Source organism: Nerophis ophidion, linkage group LG06 (assembly GCF_033978795.1).
Source record: "Nerophis ophidion isolate RoL-2023_Sa linkage group LG06, RoL_Noph_v1.0, whole genome shotgun sequence".
Taxonomy (NCBI): domain Eukaryota; kingdom Metazoa; phylum Chordata; class Actinopteri; order Syngnathiformes; family Syngnathidae; genus Nerophis; species Nerophis ophidion.
Window position 1 is genome coordinate 3,946,367 of NC_084616.1, and position 25,504 is coordinate 3,971,870.

At 40.1% G+C, this 25,504-nt stretch overlaps 1 protein-coding gene across 3 annotated transcripts in view; it reads left to right on the plus strand.

Moving 5' to 3' along the window:
- The window catches only part of hdac7a (histone deacetylase 7a), a 256,002-nt gene that overhangs the window by 79,760 nt on the left and 150,738 nt on the right, over positions 1-25,504 (plus strand). For all 3 annotated transcript variants that reach the window (XM_061902483.1, XM_061902484.1, XM_061902482.1), the window contains exon 2: positions 2,526-2,591. The gene's annotated coding sequence lies outside the window, so the exon portion shown is untranslated. The remainder of the gene's footprint in view (positions 1-2,525; positions 2,592-25,504) is intronic.

Consider the following 25,504-nt stretch of genomic DNA (forward strand, 5'->3'; position numbering starts at 1 on the left):
AGCCACAATCATAACATCTGAACAGGCAATTTCTGAGGTAACAGCAGAAACATTTTTTTTTATCAGGGATCTTATGTTTAAAAAACCTATATTATAGGTAGTGGGCTGTTTTAGGGAATTTTTGATCAAATTATCCGTAGTAGCAATATTAATAATGTTGTGTTTATTCTGCGTAGTGCACTTAAAATAATTATGACCATATCTAGGAATTGATATGATGGGAATTTTCCGATTGTTTACTTGGTGCTTTGATAAACTGAAGGCATCATATACATGGTACTATATTGTGATGTTATGAGCCAGGGAAAAAAATAACTACCCTACCCAGCATGCAACAGGAGTGACGAGCATGCTGGTTGTGTCGCCATGACGGCATCTTGTATGTTGTGATATGCACGCTCTGAAAGCAAAGGTTAAGAACTCAGCCAACACTCCTGGTCTGCATTATTCATAAATAGACAGACAACACATATACTCCGCTGCTTCACAGGCCGCTGGATGTAGCCGGCAAAGTATTCCCATGCTAGCAAGCACGCCTCATTCAGTCCAAAACGGCCCGATCTATCCACATCCAGAATTGTCTGGCGGTCGTAAGTGATCCCGGAGTGACCACGCTGTAAGCCAGCCATGACATTTGCAGAATTGTCCGGTATTTTTGCCAAATGTTCCATCTTTACCAAGAGCCCCTCCACGCCGGGCGACTATAGAGCGTTTTCCGTTCGGGCTCCAGTACTCTGGAATGCCCTCCCGGTAACAGTTCGAGATGCCACCTCAGTAGAAGCATTTAAGTCTCACCTTAAAACTCATTTGTATACTCTAGCCTTTAAATAGACTCCCTTTTTAGACCAGTTGATCTGCCGTTTCTTTTCTTTTTCTTCTATGTCCCACTCTCCCTTGTGGAGGGGGTCCGGTCCGATCCGGTGGCCATGTACTGCTTGCCTGTGTATCGGCTGGGGACATCTCTGCGATGCTGATCCGCCTCCGCTTGGGATGGTTTCCTGCTGGCTCCGCTGTGAACGGGACTCTCGCTGCTGTGTTGGATCCGCTTTGGACTGGACTCTCGCGACTGTGTTGGATCCATTGTGGATTGAACTTTCACAGTATCATGTTAGACCCGCTCGACATGCATTGCTTTCCTCCTCTCTAAGGTTCTCATAGTCATCATTGTCACCGACGTGCCTAGTTTAAGTGTTTGTAATAACGATAGGACAGTCCAGTGTTTGTGCTTAGTTCAAGTGTCAGTAATAATAGTAGGGCAGTCCAGTGTCAGTGCCTAGTTCAAATGTTTGTAATAACGATAGGGCAGTCCAGTGTTTGTGTTTCGTTCAAGTGTCAGTAATAATAGTAGGACAGTCCAGAGTCAGCGCCTAGTTTAAGTGTTTGTAATAACGATAGGATAATCCAGTGTTTGTGCTTAGTTCAAGTGTCAGTAATAATAGTAAGACGGTCAGGTGTCAGTGACTAGTTCAAATGTTTGTAATAACGATAGGACAGTCCAGTGTTCATGTTTAGTTCAAGTGTCAGTCATAATTGTAAGACAGTCCAGTGTCAGTGCCTCGTTCAAGTGTTTGTAATAACGATAGGACAGTCCAGTGTTTGTGTTTAGTTCAAGTGTCAGTCATAATTGTAAGACAGTGCAGTGTCAGTGCCTAGTTTAAGTGTTTGTAATAACGATAGGGCAGTCCAGTGTTTGTGTTTAGTTCAAGTGTCACTAATAATAGTAAGACAGTCCAGTGTCATTGCCTCGTTCAAGTGTTTGTAATAACGATAGGACAGTCCAGTGTTTGTGCTTAGTTCAAGTGTCAGTAATAATAGTAAGACGGTCAGGTATCAGTCACTAGTTCATATGTTTGTAATAATGATAGGACATTCCAGTGTTTGTGTTTAGTTCAAGTGTCAGTCATAATTGTAAGACAGTCCAGTGTCAGTGCCTCGTTCAAGTGTTTGTAATAACGATAGGACAGTCCAGTGTTTGTGCTTAGTTCAAGTGTCAGTAATAATAGTAAGACGGTCAGGTATCAGTCACTAGTTCATATGTTTGTAATAATGATAGGACATTCCAGTGTTTGTGTTTAGTTCAAGTGTCAGTCATAATTGTAAGACAGTCCAGTGTCAGTGCCTCGTTCAAGTGTTTGTAATAACGATAGGACAGTCCAGTGTTCGTGTTAAGTTCAAGTGTCAGTAAAAATAGTAAAATTAGATTGTCTGTCTGATACCTGCAAAACCCAGATTAAACTGTCGTTCCAAGGAATTTGGCGTAGGAACTTAACCTATAACTCAAAGATGATTTGAAAAGCAAACATTGCGCCCACAAAGAGGATAATGGAGCGTGTTACAACCCCGTTTAAAACATGATTTACTCTTTTGTTTGTTCTGCCTGTTAGGATCGCAGCAACTTCTCCTTGAAACAATTGTCTTGGTCACTTTATCCCAGGCGACATAGATACACATGACACACTTTTCCCTCTTCTACTCTTTGCATGGGATTTGCAACTCACCTCCCCTTTCCCCGTTTGTACCCACAGATGGACTCGTCACCCATAGGGACGTCATAAAGACAGAAAGAGAGACAGGATTTCATCCGGCGGCAGGTAAGGTTCATGACTCTCAAGTCGGGTTGCAAAGGGGGTGGAAAGTTTCCGGTAAATTCCGGAAATTTACCACAGGAAGTTAAGCTCGGGAAGTTTGGAAGTGTTGACCATTTTTTGGGATTATTCATAGTTGGACACCGTCCATCTGGTTCTGTAGAATAAGATGAGAAGCTTGTAAAACACTAATGCAATACCTTTTGATTGATTGATTGATTGATTGAAAATGTTATTCATTCAGTTGAGTCGTGTTGACTGTTTGACCAAGTAGGTCTCGAACTTGCTGTTTTTGTACAAAACTGTAGCACTTAAGCCTTATTCCCACTGTGTGGAATTGCCAATCATTAAAGGCCTCCTGAAATGAGATGTTGTTATTTAAACGGGGATAGCAGGTCCATTCTTTGTGTCATACTTCATCATTTCGCGAGATAACCATATTTTTGCTGGAAGGATTTAGTAGAGAACATCGACGATTAAAAAAAAGCCTTGCCTGTACCGGAAGTAGCAGACGATATGCGCGTGACGTCACGGGTTGTGGAGCTCCTCATATCTGAACATTGTTTACAATCATGGCCGCAGCGAGAGCGATTCGGACCGAGAAAGCGACGATTTCTCCATTAATTTGAGCGAGGGTGAAAGATTCGTGGATGAGGAAAGTGAGAGTGAAGGACTAGAAAGAAAAAAAAGACTATACAGTGGGAGCGATTCAGATGTTATTAGACAAATTTACTAGGATAATTCTGGAAAGTCAATCAATCAATCAATGTTTATTTATATAGCCCCAAATCACAAATGTCTCAAAGGACTGCACAAATCATTACGACTACAACATCCTCGGAAGAACCCACAAAAGGGCAAGGAAAACTCACACCCAGTGGGCAGGGAGAATTCACATTCAGTGGGACGCCAGTGACAATGCTGACTATGAGAAACCTTGGAGAGGACCTCAGATGTGGGCAACCCCCCCCCCTCTAGGGGACCGAAAGCAATGGATGTCGAGCGGGTCTAACATGATACTGTGAAAGTTCAATCCATAGTGGCTCCAAGACAGCAGTGAGAGTCCCGTCCACAGGAAACCATCTCAAGCGGATCAGCAGCGTAGAGATGTCCCCAACCGATACAGGCGAGCGGTCCATCCTGGGTCCCGACGAGCGGTCCATCCTGGGTCTCGACTCTGGACAGTCAGTACTTCATCCATGGTCATCGGACCGGACCCCCTCCACAAGGGAGGGGGGGACATAGGAGAAAGAAAAGAAGCGGCAGATCAACTGGTCTAAAAAGGGAGTCTATTTAAAGGCTAGAGTATACAGATGAGTTTTAAGGTGAGACTTAAATGCTTCTACTGAGGTAGCATCTCGAACTGTTACCGGGAGGGCATTCCAGAGTACTGGAGCCCGAACGGAAAACGCTCTATAGCCCGCAGACTTTTTTTGGGCTCTAGGAATCACTAATAAGTCACTAAAAAGTCCGTTATGGATAGCTCGGTTGGTAGAGTGGTCGTGCCAGCAACTTGAGGGTTGCAAGTTCGATTCCCACTTGTGCCATCCTAGTTACTGCCGTTGTGTCCTTGGGCAAGACACTTTACCCACCTGCTCCCAGTGCCACCCACACTGGTTTAAATGTAACTTAGATATTGGGTGTCACTATGTAAAGCGCTTTGAGTCACTTGAGAAAAGCGCTATATAAATATAATTCACTTCACTTATCTGCTTACTGTGTTACGAGTGTTTTAGTGAGATTTTATGGTCGTACCTGTACAACCTGAAGGTCAGCCCCGCACCTTTTTTCAGCACCAGTCGACGGGTGGTGGCTATGCCCATCTCTGGCCTTCGCAAGGGACCCTCTTCGAAACACGATCTTTCCAAATGATCCCTGCATAATACACCGTACTTTGTGTGTGTGGTCCAATCCAACCGTGTTCGCTTGACCGCTCTTTTCCATAGTAAAGCTTCCCCGTCATCTTTCGGGAATGTAAACAATGACACACCGGCTGTGTTTGTGTTGCTAAATGCGGCCGCAATACCTACAGCTTTCTTCTTTGACGTCTCCATTATTCATTGAACAAATTGCAAAATATTCAGCAACACAGATGTCCAGAATACTGTGGAATTATGCGATGAAAACAGACGACTTCTAGCTGGGAACGGTGCTGGAAAAAAATGTCCTCTACAATGCGTGACATCACACGTCATACCGCGATGTTTTAGCATGATATTTCCGCGCGAAATTTAAAATTGCAATTTTGTAAACTTAACCGGCCGTATTTTTTTTATTTTTATTTTTATTGTTTTTTTTTTTAAGGTTTATTTATAAATTTCAACAATTACAAACAGTAAGACAAACAACAATATACAACATTATAAAACATTATGAAAACAGTACAAAACAGCGCCAGGGGGTTGTAAGTTCAAAATAATAAAAAAAGAATACAAACATATATATATAAATAATAAACAAAATGCGAAGCCGTAGGCTTATTCAGATTCATCAAACAACTTAAATTTGGAACACAGCATCATCGTTTTCACAGCTTTTTTGTTGTTAGAGGTAGAGAGCGTTTTAATGTAAAGTTCCAGATCTTTTTTAAAGGCACAAAAGATAGGACGGGTATTAAGAAACTTACATTTATGAATATACAACTTAGCCAATAAAATAATGAGATTGCAAAGGTAGAATTCCTTTTCAAATTTTTGTTCATACAGTGTAAAACCAAAAATCACATCTTTAAAGTAAAGCACAAATTTGTCATAAATATTGTCCAGGATGAAGCGGCCGTATTGGCATGGATGTCGAGCGGGTCTAACATGATACTGTGAAAGTTCAATCCATAAAGGATCCAACACAGTCGCGAGAGTCCAGTCCAAAGCGGATCCAACAATGTAAATGTAAATGTAAACAATGAAACACCGGCTGTGTTTGTGTTGCTAAAGGCGGCCGCAATACAGCGCTTCCCACCTACAGCTTTCTTCTTTGACGTCTCCATTATTCATTGAAAAAATTGCAAAAGATTCAGCAACAAAGATGTCCAGAATACTGTGGAATTATGCGTAGAAAACAGACGACTTATAGCTGGGAACGGAGCTGGAACAAAATGTCCATCATCATACCACAACGTTTCAGCAGGATATTTCTGCGCGAAATTTAAAATTGCAATTCAGTTAACTAAAGCGGCCGTATTGGCATGTGTTGCAATGTTGATATTTCATCATTGATATATAAACTATCGGACTGCGTGGTCGCTAGTAGTGGCTTTCAGTAGGCCTTTAAACTACAACTAAGATGAGCATAATGACGGATTAGCCAAATAACTGACGTTGCATTCAATGTTTATTCCCATTCATTTCCCATGAATTCCCATGGAAAGTTTCCAACTTTAAATATTCCCGGAATTCTGCAAGCCTGCTCTCAAGTAAACAGAAACATATCAGTTGTGTTGGTGATGTTTGACTTGACACTTATTAAAAGTGGGCCGCAGCTGTCGGCATTGAAACAACAAAGTGGAAAAATGCCATCAGTTCACAGGAAACCCCCTCAGGATGACATCTTGTAATATTTTTACAGTGTTTTTTTTTCCCCCCTTCGTTTTAACAACTGACACATTGCGCAGTCTCCACACGCCTGCGGTGACAGCACTTTTTCCAGCAGTGGTCTAAACCGTTAAATTGTGTAGCAAAGTGCAGGGCAGGTGTCGGAAGAACCGCATCCGTTCATCGACTTTGTCGCGTTCATTTATTTATTTGTTTATTTTTTTGAACATCAGCAAAAGAAAGCTCGCCGACTCGGGTTTCCACCGCAATGTCTGAGATGAAAAAAATGTCTGTCCCCGCCCCCTCGCAAACCAGTTAGCCAGCTGTTTCTTTTTTGCGTGTTCTGCTTGGAGAAGAACACGCCTGTGTAGGATTACAATGCACGTCTGGCTCAATAGAAGTCAGCTCGTCCTGTGCCAGGCGACGATGACTGCATGCTAACCCCGCACTGTGCCCTGTGTGTGTGTGTGTGTGTTTGCAAGCATGTGTGTGTGTGGAAAAAGAGGGTGAGGTCATGGCCATGACTTCCAGCATCTGGTTACATGTGTGCAAGCCTACACAGGGCAACTGACACGGGCTCTTTCTCCATTGTCTCCCTCTTGAATTTGCTTTCCTCTCTTCACACAGTCCATTGTTGGAATAGTTTAGTTATTAAGTGGCGATATCCTGGTCGTGTGTTTTAAGTATTGCGCAAGCACAATTTATAGGCCTGGGGATTTTACGAAAATAATTGAAATTAAAGCTGCAAGCAGCGTTGGTCGGGTCCGCCTTTGGCTGCTGCCCCCGAGACCCACGTTAGAAAACGCCTTGGAGCCACTATTTTGAGAATCTAATGCATTGTGACAGTAATGCAGTTGTTGTATTGAAGTGAAAATATCAAACTTCCTGTTGATTTTTGCTAAAGTATGTTAATTATTAAAATGTAGGTCTAAGTGAGACCTACATAGTGTTTTTTGTTTCATGTCTCTCTGACATTCCTACCGGAAGTTACAAGCAGTTTTGTCTGTGTTTTCTTCCTAGGAGCAGTTTGTCCGTGTTGTATTCCTAGGGGGCGGTAGAGCGCAATTTTGAGTTTTGAGGTTAGGTTTTTTCATCAGATCGCAATTTTTGCCAGACCTGATGTGTGTGTCAAGTTTGGTGAGTTTAGAAGCATTTTAAGGGGGTCAAATAACAGCTCAAAGAGGCAAAAATGACATTTTTTAGGAGATTTTGCACAGGGGTTCTTTGAAGGCGCGTAAAATCAAAACCTGAGAACTTATCAAAACTCCGTTCTATACTTTTAATCAGAAGGGTTCAATCTCTCTCCTGCGCGAGTTTGAAGCCGAAACAACAAACGCACTCAGAGGAGATAATGTTTGAAGAAAGGTGACCGGTTTTTACAAAACCTTTGTTTTGAAGGGGGGATTGCAAACTTCCTGTTGATTTTTGTTGGGGGTTGTCAATCTATGAAGTGTAGGTCTAAGCGAGAACTACATAGAGGTTTTTGTTTCATGTCTCTCCGACATTCTTACCGGAAGTTACACGCAGTTTTGTCTGTGTTTTCTTCCTAGGAGCAGTTTGTCCGTGTTGTATTCCTAGGGGGGCGGAAGAGCGCAATTTTGAGTTTTGAGGTTAGGTTTTTTCATCAGATCGCAATTTTTGCCAGACCTGATGTGTGTGTCAAGTTTGGTGAGTTTAGAAGTATTTTAAGAGGGTCAAATAACAGCTCAAAGAGGCAAAAATGACATTTTTTTAGGAGACTTTGCACAGGGTTTTTTTGAAGGCGCGTAAAATCAAAACCTGAGAACTTATCAAAACTCTGTTTAATACTTTTAATCAGAAGGGTTCAATCTCTCTCCTGTGCGAGTTTGAAGCCAAAACAACAAACGCACTCAGAGGAGATAATGTTTGAAGAAAGGTGACCGGTTTTTACAAAACTTTTGTTTTGAAGGGGGGATTGCAAACTTCCTGTTGATTTTTGTTGGGGGTTGTCAATCTATGAAATGTAGGTCTAAGCGAGACCGACATAGAGGTTTTTGTTTCATGGCTCTCCGACATTCTTACCGGAAGTTACACGCAGTTTTGTCTGTGTTTTCTTCCTAGGAGCAGTTTGTCCGTGTTGTATTCCTAGGGCGGCGGTAGAGCGCAATTTTGAGTTTTGAGGTTAGGTTTTTTCATCAGATCGCAATTTTAGCCAGACCTGATGTGTGTGTCAAGTTTGGTGAGTTTAGAAGCTTTTTAAGAGGGTCAAATAACAGCTCAAAGAGGCAAAAATGACATTTTTTAGGAGACTTTGCACAGGGGTTATTTGAAGGCGCGTAAAATCAAAACCTGAGAACTTATCAAAACTCTGTTCTATACTTTTAATCAGAAGGGTTCAATCTCTCTCCTGTGCGAGTTTGAAGCCAAAACAACAAACGCACTCAGAGGAGATAATGTTTGAAGAAAGGTGACCGGTTTTTACAAAACTTTTGTTTTGAAGGGGGGATTACAAACTTCCTGTTGATTTTTGTTGGGGGTTGTCGATCTATGAAATGTAGGTCTAAGCGAGACCTACATAGAGGTTTTTGTTTCATGTCTCTCCGACATTCTTACCGGAAGTTACACGCAGTTTTGTCTGTGTTTTCTTCCTAGGAGCAGTTTTTCAGTGTTTTATTCAAAAATAGCGCTAGAGACCAATTTTGAGTTTTGGGGTTTGGTTTTTTCATTAGATCGCAATATTTGCCAGTCCTTATGTGTGCGCCAAGTTTGGTGACTTTTGAAGCATTTTAAAGGGGTCAAATTACAGCGCAAAGAGGCAAAAATTGCATTTTTTGCGAAAATTTTATTTTGAAGGGGTTTTTGCCAACTTCCTGTAGATTTTTGCTGAAAGAAAAGAGTATATGAAAATTGGTTCTAAGTCAGACCTACATAGGAGTTTTTGTTTCATGTCGCTATGACATTCTTAACAGAAGTTACATGCAGTTTTGTCTGTAATTTTTTCCTAGGGGGCTTTAGAGCGCAATTTTCATTTTGGGGGATTGGTTGCTTAATATGTTGGGAAGGTTTGCTATACCAACGTTTGTGTCAAATTTGGTGAGTTTTGAAGCATGTTAAGGCGGTCAAATTACAGCGCGTAGGTGCGGAATAATAATAAAACACAGCAGTTTCAATAGGGTCCTTGGTCCATGGCAAAGTACTCCACAGACCCTAATTAGCAATGACTTGATCCATAAAGTTGTGATGAAGGAAAACTCTCCTTCTTCAAGCTAGATCAGTGTTTTTTCAACCTTTTTTGAGCCAAGGCACATTTTTTGCGGCGGCACACCACCAGCAGAAATCTGTAAAAAACGAAACCTAGCTGACAGTAAAAAGTCGTTGTCGCAATTGTTGGATATGACTTCAAAACATAACCTAGCATGCATCACTATGGTCAGGCTTGTCCCTGACAGTTTGGTCTGTCTTAGTTCGTCTTTGTTTCATGTCTTTAGTTCCTGTCAGCACTCTTATTTTGGTTCTGTTTCTTGTTTGTCTCCCTGAGTGCTGTGTCCCCTCAGCTGTGACTGATTGGCACCTGGCCACACCTGGTGTCAATCAGCCAGTCACTATTTAGACCTGTTTTCTCCTCCAGTCAGGGCTGGATTATTGTCGTGTCGTGTCGAAGTCATCGTTACAGCTACTACCTGTCGTGCTACTATTTGTCCTTCTCGTCGTAGCGGTAAGCTGTTCCTGTTAGCTATTTATAGTTTGCTTTCTCCGAGCTCTTTTGTTACGTGTTTTCTAAGAGTCTCGGAAAACTGGGTTTCTGAGGGATCGCTTGTGCACGCCAGTTTTCCCAGACTCTGTATTTAGTTAGCGCAGGCAGCATGAAGCAGGGCTTTTATTGTGAAGATAGGAAATGTGCAGTCGGCCTTTAGAGTTTTGACGGAAGGTACGGCGCGAGAGTCTGTTGAAATAAAAAGTGTTTCTCGCCTTCCTCTCGGTCATATTTTCATAATAATGATCTTGCAGCAGCCAGCGTCATCTCACAAGACCCTCCGGTACCGTGAATGTCATTTAAGTGACGTCTTGGTGAAGATTGATGATCACTCATTTTTAGGTCTATTTTTTCTAAAAGCCTGGCTGGAGATCGACTGACACACCCCCCGCGGTCGACTGGTAGCTCGCGATCGACGTAATGGGCACCCCTGATATAACACCTGTCTCACGTTTTGAACTCGCACACCTGTCACTAATCATGTCACCATTACTTAAGCTTCCAGTTGCCAGGCTGTCTTTCTGGCGACGTCACTCTGCTTCATGTCATGGTTTACGGTTTCGTGCTTAGTTCACGCTGCTTGTTTCATAGTCCATGCTGCCCCGTTCACGTCATCGCAAGTAAGTTCTGTTTATTAATGACACAGTTAGTGTCTTTTGGGGCTTCACGGTGGCAGAGGGGTTAGTGCGTCTGCCTCACAATACGAAGGTCCTGCAGTCCTGGGTTCAATCCCAGGCTGGAGATCTTTCTGTGTGGAGTTTGCATGTTCTCCCCGTGAATGCGTGGGTTCCCTCCGGGTACTCCGGCTTCCTCCCACTTCCAAAGACATGCACCTGGGGATTGGCCCCTCCCACCTCCAAAGACATGCACCTGGGGATAGGCCCCTCCCACCTCCAAAGACATGCACCTGGGGATAGGCCCCTCCCACCTCCAAAGACATGCACCTGGGGATAGGCCCCTCCCACCTCCAAAGACATGCACCTGGGGATAGGCCCCTCCCACCTCCAAAGACATGCACCTGGGGATAGGCCCCTCCCACCTCCAAAGACATGCACCTGGGGATAGGCCCCTCCCACCTCCAAAGACATGCACCTGGGGATAGGCCCCTCCCACTTCCAAAGACATGCACCTGGGGATAGGTTGATTGGCAACACTAAATGGTCCCTAGTGTGTGAATGTGAATGTTGTCTGTCTATCTGTGTTGGCCCTGCAATGAGGTGGCGACTTGTCCAGGGTGTACCCCGCCTTCCGCCCGATTGTAGCAGAGATAGGCGCCAGCGCCCCCCGCGACCCCGATAGGGAATAAGCGGTAGAAAATGGATGGATAGTGTCTTTTGGTTTTTGTCCATAGTTCTGCCTTTGTGCTAGTTTTTGTTTTTATAGCCAAGTTTTGTACTTCCGCCCTTGTGCGCGCCTTTTGTTTATTCCCTTTATTAGTGTTAAAATAAAGATGTCATTACCTTCACGCCATGTCCGGTCCAAGTTCACTTGCATCTCGGGAAAACAAGCACCCCAAAGTCCACGTCCCGACATTAAAAAATAAGAATTGCAATTGAATTTATTTTCTTTCTATTTTACCAACTGTTATCCTCCCAGGTGTGCGGCCTGCAATATACAGTACTACAGTATGAAGTTAAGTAGAGGGCCACAAAATACCCTAGTCTAGTGTATAGCTGATCATAAGCGACATTTTATAAGATGTAAAGACTTATTGTTCGATTTCAGTCCTGCAGCTGAGTCATGTACAACAAAAATTGACAGAAAAAAAAAACCCGCCAAACAAAAAGTGAGCTGAAGCTACAGAGACTACTTTTAAATGGCACTCGGTGGAGTTTGTGGTGTTAGTTTTTTCTTATCCGTTTGGTAGATAGCAGGCTGCGCCCTAGTTTCATGGAAACACCATGGTTTTTGCGAACAAACTAACCCACCAAACAATGCAGAAACCACTAAAAAAAATGTGTGAATGTCACTACCTTACATCAAGAAAAAGTAGTTCATCTTCCTCACAACCTAAAAAAGACAGTCTAGAACTCCCAGTGGGACTATTTAAAAGTGAATCTCGAAACACAGTACAGGCCCAAAGTTTGGACACATTTTCTCATTCACTGTGTTTTTTTTTATCTTCATGACTACTTACATTGTAGATTGTCACATCAAATTATAAATGAACACATGTGGAGTTATGTACTTTACCAAAAAAAAACAATTAAAAACATGTTTTATATTCTAGTTCTATTCTTCTATTCTATTCTTATTCTAGCACACTCTTGGCATTCTCTCCATGAGCTTCAAGAGGTAGTCGCCTGAAATGGTTTTCACTTCACAGGTGTGCTTGAAGCTCATGTAGAGAATGCCAAGAGTAATCAGAGCAAAGGGTGGTTATTTTGAAGGAACTAGAATATAAAACTTATTCTCAGTTATTTCACCTTTTTTTGTTAAAGGGGAACATTATCACAATTTCAAAAGGGTTAAAAACAATACAAATCAGTTCCCAGTGGCTTGTTGTATTTTCTAAGTTTTTTGCAAAATTTTACCGGTCTCGGAATATCCCTAAATAAAGCTTTAAAGTGCCTTATTTTCGGCTCTCTGCGAAGACACTGGCCATTTCCCTGTGACGTCACACAGTGCTGCCAATGTAAACAAACAATGGGAATACCACAGCAAGATATAGCGACATTAGCTCGGATTCAAACTCGGATTTCAGGGGCTTAAGCGATTCAACAGATTATGCATGTATTGAAACAGATGGTTGGAGTATGAAAGTATTGAAGAAGAAACTGAAGCTATTGACGCTATTCATAGCCATAGCATGGCCGAATAGCTGCGTTAGCATCGCCGGTAAAATGTGCGGACCAAACGATCAGGACTTTCGCATCTTTTGACACTGGAGCAACTTAAATCCGTCGATTGGTAAGTGTTTGTTTCGCATTAAATGTGGGTGGAAGGAAACGTAATATAGTTGCAAATGCATCTACAGGTTATCCATACATCTCTGTGCCATGTCTGCTTTAGCACCGCCGGTAAATAGCATGTTAGCATCGATTAGCGTAGCATGTTAGCATCGATTAGCTGGCAGTCAACGTCAACAAAACTCACCTATGTGATTTCGTTGACTATCGTTGCGAATGCATTTGCATGTTATCCATACATCTCTGTGCCATGTCTGCTTTAGCATCGCCGGTAAAATGTGGAGACACTCCGGCACATTCAATGGGGGTCTGGCGGCAGATTTCTTGCCACTTTGGCATCTTGGGGCCAGTGGTGCAACTTGAATCCCTCCCTGTTAGTGTTGTTACACCCTCCGACAACACACCGACGAGGCATGATGTCTCCAAGGGTCCAAAAAATAGTCAAAAAAACGGAAAATAACAGAGCTGAGACCCGGTGTTTGTAATGTGTTGAAAATGAAAATGGCGGGTGTGTTACCTCGGCGACGTCACATTCTGACGTCATCGCCTCCAGCGCGATAAACAGAAAGGCGTTTAATTCGCCAAAATTCACCCATTTAGAGTTCGGAAATCGGTTAAAAAAATAGATGGTCTTTTTTCTGCACCATCAAGGTATATATTGACGCTTACATAGGTCTGCTGATAATGTTCCCCTTTAAGTACATAACTCCACATGTCTTCATTCATACTTTTGATGAGACAATCTACAATTTAAATAGTCATGAAAATAAAGAAAACACATTGAATGAGAAGGTGTGTCCAAACTTTTGGCCTGTACTGTACATTCGGTAATTGTTGCGAGTTTCATCAAAAGAAAACCTCCTCCAGAAAGTTGCATCAGAGCCATAAAATAAAGAAAACATCTTATGCAATATTAAGAAAGGTGGAGGCCACTCTGGCATTAATTGGATGCATTGCACTAACCATTCCCACTAAAAGTGTCAGATTTCCACCAAAAGTAGCAATAGTTTAATTGTACACAACTAAAAACACCACCACTTTATCTATTAAAGCCTGTCCGTACAACATAACACATGAAAACACCGTCCAAAGTGATAATTGTAACAACAGCAAGGCATGCTGGGAAACACTTGCTTCTCAGACACGTGCTACGACTTCAGAATCACAATCAGAAACGTTTTTATTGCCATTGTTGACTTGATAACTCTTCCGGATTGTACGAAAGACTCCTGGAAATTGTCCTGGTCTACTGACAAACAGCGGGAGGCAGTGCGCAGGTAAAAAGGTGTCTAATGCTTAAACCAAAAGTAAACAAAAAGTAAGTGCCCCTAAAAAAAGGCATTGAAGCTTAGGGAAGGCTATGTAGAGCGAAACTAAAACTGAACTGGCTACAAAGTAAACAAAAAACATAATGCTGGACGACAGCAAAGACTTACTGTGGAGCAAAGACAATTTACTTCCGAACACATACTTGGCAACCCTAAGACCTCTGATTTCGGGAGGTGGGGGCTGGGGTGCGTGGTCGGGGGCGGGGCGGGGCGTGGTTTCGGGAGGAGTATATATATATATATATATATATATATATATATATATTTTTTTTTTTTATTTTTTTTATTTGTGGCGGCTGTAATTCTTTCGTGGCGGGCCGCCACAAATACATGAATGTGTGGGAAACCCTGTATATATATATATATATATATATATATATATATATATATATATATATATATATATATATATATATATATATATATATATATATATATATATATATATATATTTAAGAAATACTTGACTTTCAGTGAATTCTAGCTATATATATATATATATATATATATATATAATTTATTAATTTATTTTTTATTTGTGGCGGTTGTAATTCTTTCGTGGCGGGCCGCCACAAATACATGAATGTGTGGGAAACCCTGTATATATATATATATATATATATATATATATATATATATATATAAGAAAAACTTGACTTTCAGTGAATTCTAGCTATATATATATATATATATATATATATATATATATATATATATAAAATAAATACTGGAATTTCAGTGGTCATTTATTTACACATATACACACACATAACACTCATCTACTCATTGTTGAGTTAAGGGTTGAATTTTCCATCCTTGTTCTATTCTCTGTCACTATTTTTCTAACTACCACTACTTCTTCCCGGAGGCTATCCAGGTCCAATCGCAGCTGCGGATTGGAACTTACAAGCGTATTTCTTCGTCATGTTCGGACCGAACATGACATGACACTTAACAATGTCCACAAAAAGAGGGATGAAAATACCTGATATTATTCTTGATAGCTAAAACAAAGTAGATGGGAGGAATATTGCTACAGGAAAATACCAAAAAAAGAGAAAAAGTCACCAAAATAGGAGCACAAGACAAGAAGTAAAACAGCAAAAAAGTGAACATAAGTCAGGGTGTGATGTGACAGTACACCTACTTTGAGACAAGAGCTATAGTCATGCATGCTTGCTTATGCTTTAAAGTCATATCCAACAATTTTAACCACAACTTTTTAATTGTCAACTGAGTTTCGTTTTTGAATGATTTTTTTCAACGCAATAAATGTGCCTTGGCTCAAAACAAGGTTGAAGAACACCGCCCTTTGTGATTATTAGGTTTGTTCCCCTGGCCTAAAGCTGCGCTGTCACTCCTATAAGAAGACCTATACAGTACTTTGAGAGTTATGTAAAAACCTGTCAGTCATGTCCCGTCCTATAATGAAGACTGGTGGACACACTGTCTTTTGAACACGCTGTCTTTTGCACACTCTGTTTATCTCTGCTATTGTGTAGGAGTTTGGTTGAGGGGAGAAACTAAGGGCAGCGATAACAACTGGCGCGATTGTTGTGGTTGCCGTGTGGAGCTCATGTTTCCCAGAAGTCTTGGTTTTCAAGCACTCAGGTCAGCTGACCGTGGCGTTGTTAATGCGTCCATGATCATCCGATAAGACTTCCACCGACCGACCAGGTAAAAACTGCCTTTTCTCTGTTTTTGTTTGGCTTGGTGTGCTGATTCGTGAAGTAAACCCAAGCAAAACTAGTTTCTAAGTTCTTTTGTGGCGATCACTTGGGCGTGTTAACCTCGGCTTTGTGCCTCGTGCAGGGGTTAGGCTGGTAATGGCTGTAACAGTAGACCGCTATTTTTGAGCCGGCGAACAAACGGCTCAATTGTGCTGCCTGAAGGTGCGTGAAATGACTTGATATGCCCGGGGTAATGTGGTATTATGTCCCTCCTACGCCCACCCCATGGGGCCCTACTGTTCCTCAAGTGTGCCAGTCTTGCATTCAGACCTAAAATATATACGTGGTGTGGTGTGAAGTGACAACTCCTCGGCATTTATTGCTGTGTCCAATCAATTCACGCTGTATTAACCTTTCAGCTAAAGCATCCCTGCTGTGGTCGGCGCACACATAATACTGTTGAAATTTAATGGAACTATTTTACTGAGGATTAATTTTGGCGGTCCAGCCATCATTGTCTTTTAACCTAAGTCATACTTGCAAACCTCAGAATTCGGGAGATATTCATAAGGCCCGCTGTTTTTATATATATATATATATATGTATATGTATATGTATATGTATATATATATGTAGGTGTGGGAAAAATCACAAGACTACTTCATCTCTACAGAACTGTTTCATGAGGGGTTCCCTCAATCATCAGGAGATTTTAATGGAAGCATTCACATACAATGGTTTATATAGGGCACAGAGTGGGTGGGTACAGGGTGTGGTGATTGGCTCATGTGTTACCTAGGAGGTGTATCCGTCTGTGGCGGCATGTTGAAATGATTTCACTGCGCTTGTTGAGGGATGACAGATCTGGATGATATATAATAAACAGTTTCTCTTTTAAGCATAGGTTGCATCTTTTATTACCATTATTATTGTAAGGTGTGCTGGATGCAAGAATTTGCCATGTTATTGAATATTCAACATTATTGTCTTTGAGGTTCCAAATGTGTTTGCTGAGTTCTGTAGGATTCCGCAAAGTCTGGTTTCTAAAGGAGGCGTTGTGATTATTCCATCTTGTTTTGAACGCTCCTTCGGTTAATCCTACGTACGTATGTATATATATATGTATATATATATATAACAGCCCTAAATCACTAATGTCTCAAAGGGCTGCACAAACCACAACGACATCCTCGGTATAAACGGCACACCCTAACCCGGAGTCCAAGGCAGGCATGCGGGCACATGATGGTGCAAGGGGGTCTAATAATCTGGTGTGGCCCACCAACTAAAGTGTGTTTTGAATTTTGACCCCCTATGTCGGTGTTTTCAACCACTAGTGTGCCATGAAAGATGATCTAATTTCACCTATTTTGGTTAAAAATATTTTTTGCAAACCAGTAATTATATTCCGAAAATAATGTGTTGTTGTTGTGTGTCTGTGTAATATAGAGCTGGGCAGAGTAACCGTGTAATACTCTTCCATATCAGTAGGTGGCAGCTGGTAGCTAATTGCTTTGTAGATGTCGGAAACAGCGGGAGGCAGAGCGCAGGTAAAAAGGTGTCTAATGCTTAAACCAAAAGCAAACAAAAGGTGAGTGCCCCTAAAAAAAAGGCATTGAAGCTTAGGGAAAGCTAGGTAGAACGAAACTAAAACTGAACTAGCTACAAAGTAAACAAAAAACATAATGCTGGACGACAGCAAAGACTTACTGTGCAGCAAAGACAATGTACTTCCGAACCCATACTTGCCAACCTTGAGAACTCTAATCAATTCCCTGCTGTGGTCGGCACACACATAATACAGTTGAAATTTAATGGAACTATTTTACTGAGGATTAATTTTGGCGGTCCAGCCATCATTTTCTTTTAACCTAAGTCATACTTGCAAACCTCAGAATTCGGGAGATATTCATAAGGCCCGCTGTTTTTATATATATATATATATATATATATGTATATGTATATGTATATATATATATGTAGGTGTGGGAAAAATCACAAGACTACTTCATCTCTACAGAACTGTTTCATGAGGGGTTCCCTCAATCATCAGGAGATTTTAATGGAAGCATTCACATACAATGGTTTATATAGCGCACAGAGTGGGTGGGTACAGGCAGGTGTAGGGTGTGGTGATTGGCTCATGTGTTACCTAGGAGGTGTTTCCGTCTGTGGCGGCATGTTGAAATGATTTCGCTGCGCTTGTTGAGGGATGACAGGTCTGGATGATATATAATAAACAGTTTCTCTTTTAAGCATAGGTTGCATCTTTTATTACCACTGTTGTAAGGTGTGCTGGATGCAAGAATTTGCCATGTTATTGAATATTCAACATTATTGTCTTTGAGGTTCCAAATGTGTTTGCTGAGTTCTGTAGAATTCCGCAAAGTCTGGTTTCTAAAGGAGGCGTTGTGATTATTCCATCTTGTTTTGAACGCTCCTTCGGTTAATCCTACATACGTATGTATATATATATGTATATATATATATATAAAAGCCCTAAATCACTAATGTCTCAAAGGGCTGCACAAACCACAACGACATCCTCGGTATAAATGGCACACCGTAACCCGGAGTCCAAGGCAGGCATGCGGGCACATGATGGTGCAAGGGGGTCTAATAATCTGGTGTGGCCCACCAACTAAAGTGTGTTTTGAATTTTGACCCCCTATGTCGGTGTTTTCAACCACTAGTGTGCCATGAAAGATTATCTAATTTCACCTATTTTGGTTAAAAATATTTTTTGCAAACCAGTAATTATATTCCGAAAATAATGTGTCGTTGTTGTGTGTCTGTGTAATATAGAGCTGGGCAGACTAACCGTGTAATACTCTTCCATATCAGTAGGTGGCAGCTGGTAGCTAATTGCTTTGTAGATGTCGGAAACAGCGGGAGGCGGTGCGCAGGTAAAAAGGTGTCTAATGCTTAAACCAATAGTAAACAAAAGGTGAGTGCCCCTAAAAAAAGGCATTGAAGCTTAGGGAAAGCTATGTGGAACGAAACTAAAACTGAACTGAACTGAATAAAAAACATAATGCCGGAGGACAGCAAAGACTTACTTAATGGAACTATTTTACTGAGGATTAATTTTGGCGGTCCAGCCATCATTTTCTTTTAACCTAAGTCATACTTGCAAACCTCAGAATTCGGGAGATATTCATAAGGCCCGCTGTTTTTATATATATATATATATATATATATATATATATATATATATATATATATATATATATATATATATATATACATACATATATTTGGGCTGGGCGATATATTGATCACTGGATATATGGCGGGTTTGTCTCTGTGCGATACAGAAAATGACTATATGGTGATATTGGAGTATACCTTCTCACACAGTTGCTTTTAGCTGCTGGCATTACACTACAGGCTCTTCTCACTCTTCCTTGTCTCTCCTTCTCACAGAGACATAAAACAAGCACACCTTCTTACATACGTCACATACTGTCACCTCATACGTCACATACGTATACGCCCTCGCGGAGCAGAGAGGTAGCAGCATGGGTAACGTTAGCTGTGGTGCTAGTGGTAATACGAGAGAAAGAAGGTGCCAATCTGGTGAGAAATGAAGGAATAATTAATTCCCAATAAAAACAGCAGGGGGTCCATCGTCTGGCGGTGGTTTGGCTTCAAGCGGGAATATGTCGAACAGACAACCGTAAATTGTCAAGTGCGGGGCAAAAGTGTTGCTACAAAAGGTAGCATTACTGCTAATGTGTAGCATCATTTGAAAAGTCACCCACTACAGAATGAGGAGTGCTTACTCCGCATGTCAACATCTCCATTCGGTGCCAAACCAACAAAATGCAGAGGCAACAATTTCCACATCAACAACGTGTGAAAAAAATAGTCAACAATATGAGATAACGACCGCAGGAACCTACCAAGTAGAGATTTGATTTCCTATTATGCAGCTCATTTTTATTGAAATATCTTGTGTGACATCATGCACAAAAGTGCACTTTTTTGTTTTAAGCTATTGTAGTGGCGTTCTGTACAAAAAGTGCACTTTTTTGTTTTAAGCTATTGTGGTGGCGTTCTGTACAAAAAGTGCACTTTTTTGTTTTAAACTATTGTAGTGGCGTTCTGTACAAAAAGTGCACTTTAATTTAGTGTCGTTTTGACATGTCATCTTAGTGACATCATGCACAAAAGTCATATATTATTTTTTTCATAAAACCCTTGAATCGCTAATTCTACTTCATTTTTTTTTTTTTTTACTTTTTACGAGCTTTTTGTGGAAACCCTATTTTTTTGAGGCAAAATACAAAATGCACAATATTTTTCCCCAAAAAGATTTTCAAAGTGTGATATTTAATGTGAAGTAATTGGTTCCCTAAATAGGTAAATAATTCATAGCAAAATTGATTTTATTATTATTATTTTTTTTTGCAAAGACAGTTATTAAATTCCACTAAAATCCTTAAGGGTCCAAAAGTGCTACACTCATAAAAAGGTCATGCTTTTTTTTAAATTTGTTTATTTTTCATTCAACACTTAAATCTCTATATCAGCTTCAGATAATATGTTTTGTAATTGGTTTAGTATATTTATAATAACAATCAATAGGATAATTAATATAATTAGTATTAGTATATAATTAGTATGGATTTTTTTTCTTCTAATTTTTATATTTTTCATGTTTTTTTGTATTTATGTCCTTTTTGTCCTTACATCAATCAATAATTCATAGCAACATTGATTTGTATTCATTATAATTTTTAGGAGAAATCATTTAAAAAAATGTGTTATTAGAGTCAACAATGCAACTTTTTCTCATTGCATTTCACTAATTTGCTCTTTTATCTGCGATGAGGTGGCGACTTGTCCAGGGTGTACCCTGCCTTCCGCCCGATTGTAGCTGAGATAGGCGCCAGCGCCCCCCGCGACCCCGAAAGGGAATAAGCGGTAGAAAATGGATGGATGGATTCCACTTTTTGTTTAAAAAATATATATATATTTTAGTATTTTTAGAATGATGGCCCCCGGTCCACACTTTGGACACCCCTGACATTTGAGGGTAAGTTGATGATTACTTCTATGTGTAGAAATCTTTAAAAGGGTCCTTTGCCATGGGCCAAGGACCCTATTGAAACTGCTGTGTTTTATTATTATTCCGCACCTACGAGCTGTAATTTGACCCCCTTAACATGCTTCAAAAACTCACCAAATTTGACACACACGTCGGTATAGCAAACCTTCCCAACATATTAAGCAACCAATCCCCCAAAATGAAAATTGCGCTCTAGCGCCCCCTAGGAAAAAATTACAGACAAAACTGCATGTAACTTCTGTTAGGAATGTCATAGCGACATGAAACAAAAGCTCCTATGTAGGTCTGACTTAGACCCAATTTTCATACACTCACTTCTTTCAGCAAAAATCTACAAGAAGTTGGCAAAAACCCCTTCAAAATAAAATTTTCGCAAAAAAAATGCAATTTTTGGCGCACACATAAGGACTGCCAAATATTGCGATATAATGAAAAAACCAAACCCCAAAACTCAAAATTGCGCTCTAGCGCTATTTTTGAATAAAACACTGAAAAAACTGCTCCTAGGAAGAAAACACAGACAAAACTGCTTTTAACTTCCGGTAAGAATGTCGGAGAGACATGAAACAAAAACCTCTATGTAGGTCTCACTTAGACCTACACTTCATAGATTGACAACCCCCAAGAAAAATCAACAGGAAGTTTGCAATCCCCCCTTCCAAACAAAAGTTTTGTAAAAACCGGTCACCTTTCTTCAAACATTATCTCCTCTGAGTGCGTTTGTTGTTTTGGCTTCAAACTCGCACAGGAGATAGATTGAACCCTTCCGATTAAAAGTATAGAACAGAGTTTTGATAAGTTCTCAGGTTTTGATTTTACGAGGCTTCAAAGAACCCCTGTGCAAAGTCTCCTAAAAAATGTCATTTTTGCCTCTTTGAGCTGTTATTTGACCCCCTTAAAATGCTTCTAAACTCACCAAACTTGACACACACGTCAGGTCTGGCAAAAATTGCGATCTGATGAAAAAACCTAACCTCAAAACTCAAAATTGCGCTCTACCGCCCCCCTAGGAATACAACACGGACAAACTGCTCCTAGGAAGAAAACACAGACAAAACTGCTTGTAACTTCCGGTAGGAATGTCAGAGAGACATGAAACAAAAAACACTATGTAGGTCTCACTTAGGCCTACATTTTAATAATTAACATACTTTAGCAAAAATCAACAGGAAGTTTGATATTTTCACTTCAATACAACAACTGCATTACTTTCACAATGCATTAGATTCTCAAAATAGTGGCTCCAAGGCGTCTTCTAACGCTTATCCGGCCGTGGGTCTCGGGGGCAGCAGCCAAAGGCGGACCCGACCAACGCTGCTTGCAGCTTTAATTTATCATTGAATCACTTCTTTATTTTTCAACAAGTTTTTAGTCATTTTTATATATTTTTTCCAAATAGTTCAAGAAAGACTACTACAAATGAAGTGAAGTGAAGTGAATTATATTTATATTTATATAGCGCTTTTCTCTAGTGACTCAAAGCGCTTTACATAGTGAAACCCAATATCTAAGTTACATTTAAACCAGTGTGGGTGGCACTGGGAGCAGGTGGGTAAAGTGTCTTGCCCAAGAGCAATATTTTGCTCTGTTATACAATTTAATAAATCAGAAACTGATGACATAGTGCTGTATTTTACTTCTTTATCCCTCTTTTTCAACCAAAAATGCTTTGCTCTGAATAGGGGGTACTTGAATTAAAAAAATCTTCACAGGGGGTACATCACTGAAAAAAGGTTGAGAAAAACTGTTCCAGCCCTCACTGGAGGGCAAGGCAGGTTTAAATAATGCCTCTGATTAATGCTCAGGAAGCAGGTGAACACTAATCAGAATCAGGTGGAAATAATAAGTAACCATGGTAACCAAAACAAACAAGGGCTGCAGAAAAAACAGGAACCGAAGAAGTCTTAGATTGAAAATAAAAAACATAATCCAGACCACAGATCATGACAGTTCCCGTGCTTGGAAAAACAACTTCTTTGTAGCCGTGAGCTAGCAATTTGTGGAGTGAGAGAATAGATGTTTTGGTCGGATGGTACACGTTTTATTGTGACATTTTTCTACCCAACTTGTGGCTTTTAAGTCCTAACCCAACACGTTTGCTTACAACTGAGCTCAGTTAGCTGAGAGACAGCTCGTATCGCTAAATCTTTAATTTAGCATTATTTCTGTGATTGTTGATGACTTTATCTGCATCACATCTTTGTTTTCCTTGTTGTCGAGATGATGTCATCTTTGATATTTGTCCACTTCCTTCATGTCTTTGTTTTCGTCCCTTTCTCCATTTATCTTGAACAGTGTTCTTCCTGCTTGTACAGGTTGCTTGCTTTCAATCAAACAATAGAACTTGCCGATAATGAGTCATAGTACAGTAATAGTACATCAACGTACAAGCTGGATCGATTCGATGACACGGGTTGCTAACTCAAAACATTGTCCATCGAAATCATTTAAAATAGATTTGATCGGTGCTTTGCTGGCTCTTGCATGAATGAGGTACAACTCTCAGTGCTACAATTACAATTACAAACTGTCATGTTTTGATTATTTATTTCTTCAACAACAAGATCTGATAGTTACAACTCATGTTATTATTTTCTGTGCTAATGTGTTTTATGTTGCACGATTGCGCCAAGTAAAATTCCCAGTTTGTGAACCCGTTCTCAAACAATAGCAATAGATTCTCTTATGATTCTGATTCAATTCAATTCAATGAATATTATCTGCTTCTCTTTCACGTTCACTTTCTTCATTCCAATGGTTGAAAAACAAAAAACAAAGATATGTTGTAATCTAGCGATTAGCTAATAGCTATAAGCAAAATTGTGGCTAGTTGAGCAACAATCATGTTCACATGTTTAGTTTTTACACATTTTTACTAATTGGTTCTTACCAAGATTGCATTTTGTCTGTATTATTACTATTATCATTATTATCGACTCCTCTTTGCCTCATTCTTTTTATTTTCCTGTTTTAATGAAGTTAGATCTGTGTTGTTGTTGTTGTGTGTGTGTGTATATATATATATATATATATATATATATATATACTGTATGTATATATGTAGATTAGATAGTACTTTATTTTAGATAGTACTTTATTTATTCCGTCAGGAGAGTTCCTTCAGGAAAATTGAAATTTTCAGCACAATCCCATTCAAGATTAGACAATCATTACAGGGAGACAGAACAGGATCGCTGACGGGTCTGCCGGCTTCCAGCGCCCCTTACAAAAAAGATAACATACAGGTAAACAAGGGCGGGGGGGGGGATGGGAGAAAAAAATAGAAGTTTAAAATATATATATATATATATATATATATATATAGGTGTGGGAAAAATCACAAGACTACTTCATCTCTACAGAACTGTTTCATGAGGGGTTCCCTCAATAATCAGGAGATTTTTTTTTTCTCCTGATGATTGAGGGAACCCCTCATGAAACAGTTCTGTAGAGATGAAGTAATCTTGTGATTTTTCCCACACCTACATATTGCGCTGTACCACGGTATCGAGCACTATTCTCTGGATAATCCAATCAAGACATATATGTATATATATATATATATATATATATATATATATATATATCCATCCATCCATTTTCTACCGCTTATTCCCCTTTGGGGTCGCGGGGGGCGCTGGCGCCTATCTCAGCTACAATCGGGCGGAAGGCGGGGTACATCCTGGACAAGTCACCACCTCATCGCAGGGCTAACACAGATAGACAGACAACATTCACACTCACGTTCACACACTAGGGACCATTTAGTGTTGCCAATCAACCTATCCCCAAGTGCATGTATTTGGAGGTGGGAGGGGCCTATCCCCAGGTGCATGTCTTTGGAAGTGGGAGGAAGCCGGAGTACCCGGAGGGAACCCACGCATTCACGGGGAGAACATGCAAACTCCACACAGAAAGATCCCGAGCCTGGATTTGAACCCAGGACTGCAGGACCTTCGTATTGTGAGGCAGACGCACTAACCCCTCTTCCACCGTGAAGCCCTATATATATATATATATATATATATATATATATATATATATATATATATATATATATTAGGGCTGCGAATCTTTGGGTGTCCCACGATTCGATTCGAAATCGATTTCTTTTCAGTTCAACACAATTCCCGATTCCAAACTATTTTTTCCCGATTGAAAACGATTGTGTATTCATTCAATACATAGATTTCAGCAGGATCTACCCCAGTCTGCTGACATGCTAGCAGAGTAGTAGATTTTTGTAAAAAGCTTTTATAATTGTAAAGGACGATGTTTTATCAACTGATTGCAATAATGTACATTTGTTTTAACTATTAAAGGAACCAAAAATATGACTTATTTTATCTTTGTGAAAACATTGGACACAGTGTGTTGTCAAGCTTATGAGATGCCATGCAAGTGTTTTATTTTTTATTTTTATAAATGTCTAATGATAATGTCAATGAGGGGTTTTTAATCACTGCTATGCTGAAATTATAACTAATATTGATACTGTTGTTGATAATTTTCATTTTTGTTTCACTACTTTTGGTTTGTTCTGTGTGGTGTTTGTGTCTCCTCTCAATTGCTCTGTTTATTGCAGTTCTGAGTGTTGCTGGCTCAGGTTCTGTTTTGGAAGTGGATTGCATTGTTATGGTATTGCTGTGTATTGTTTTGTTGGATTTATAAATAAAATAAAATAAAATGAAAA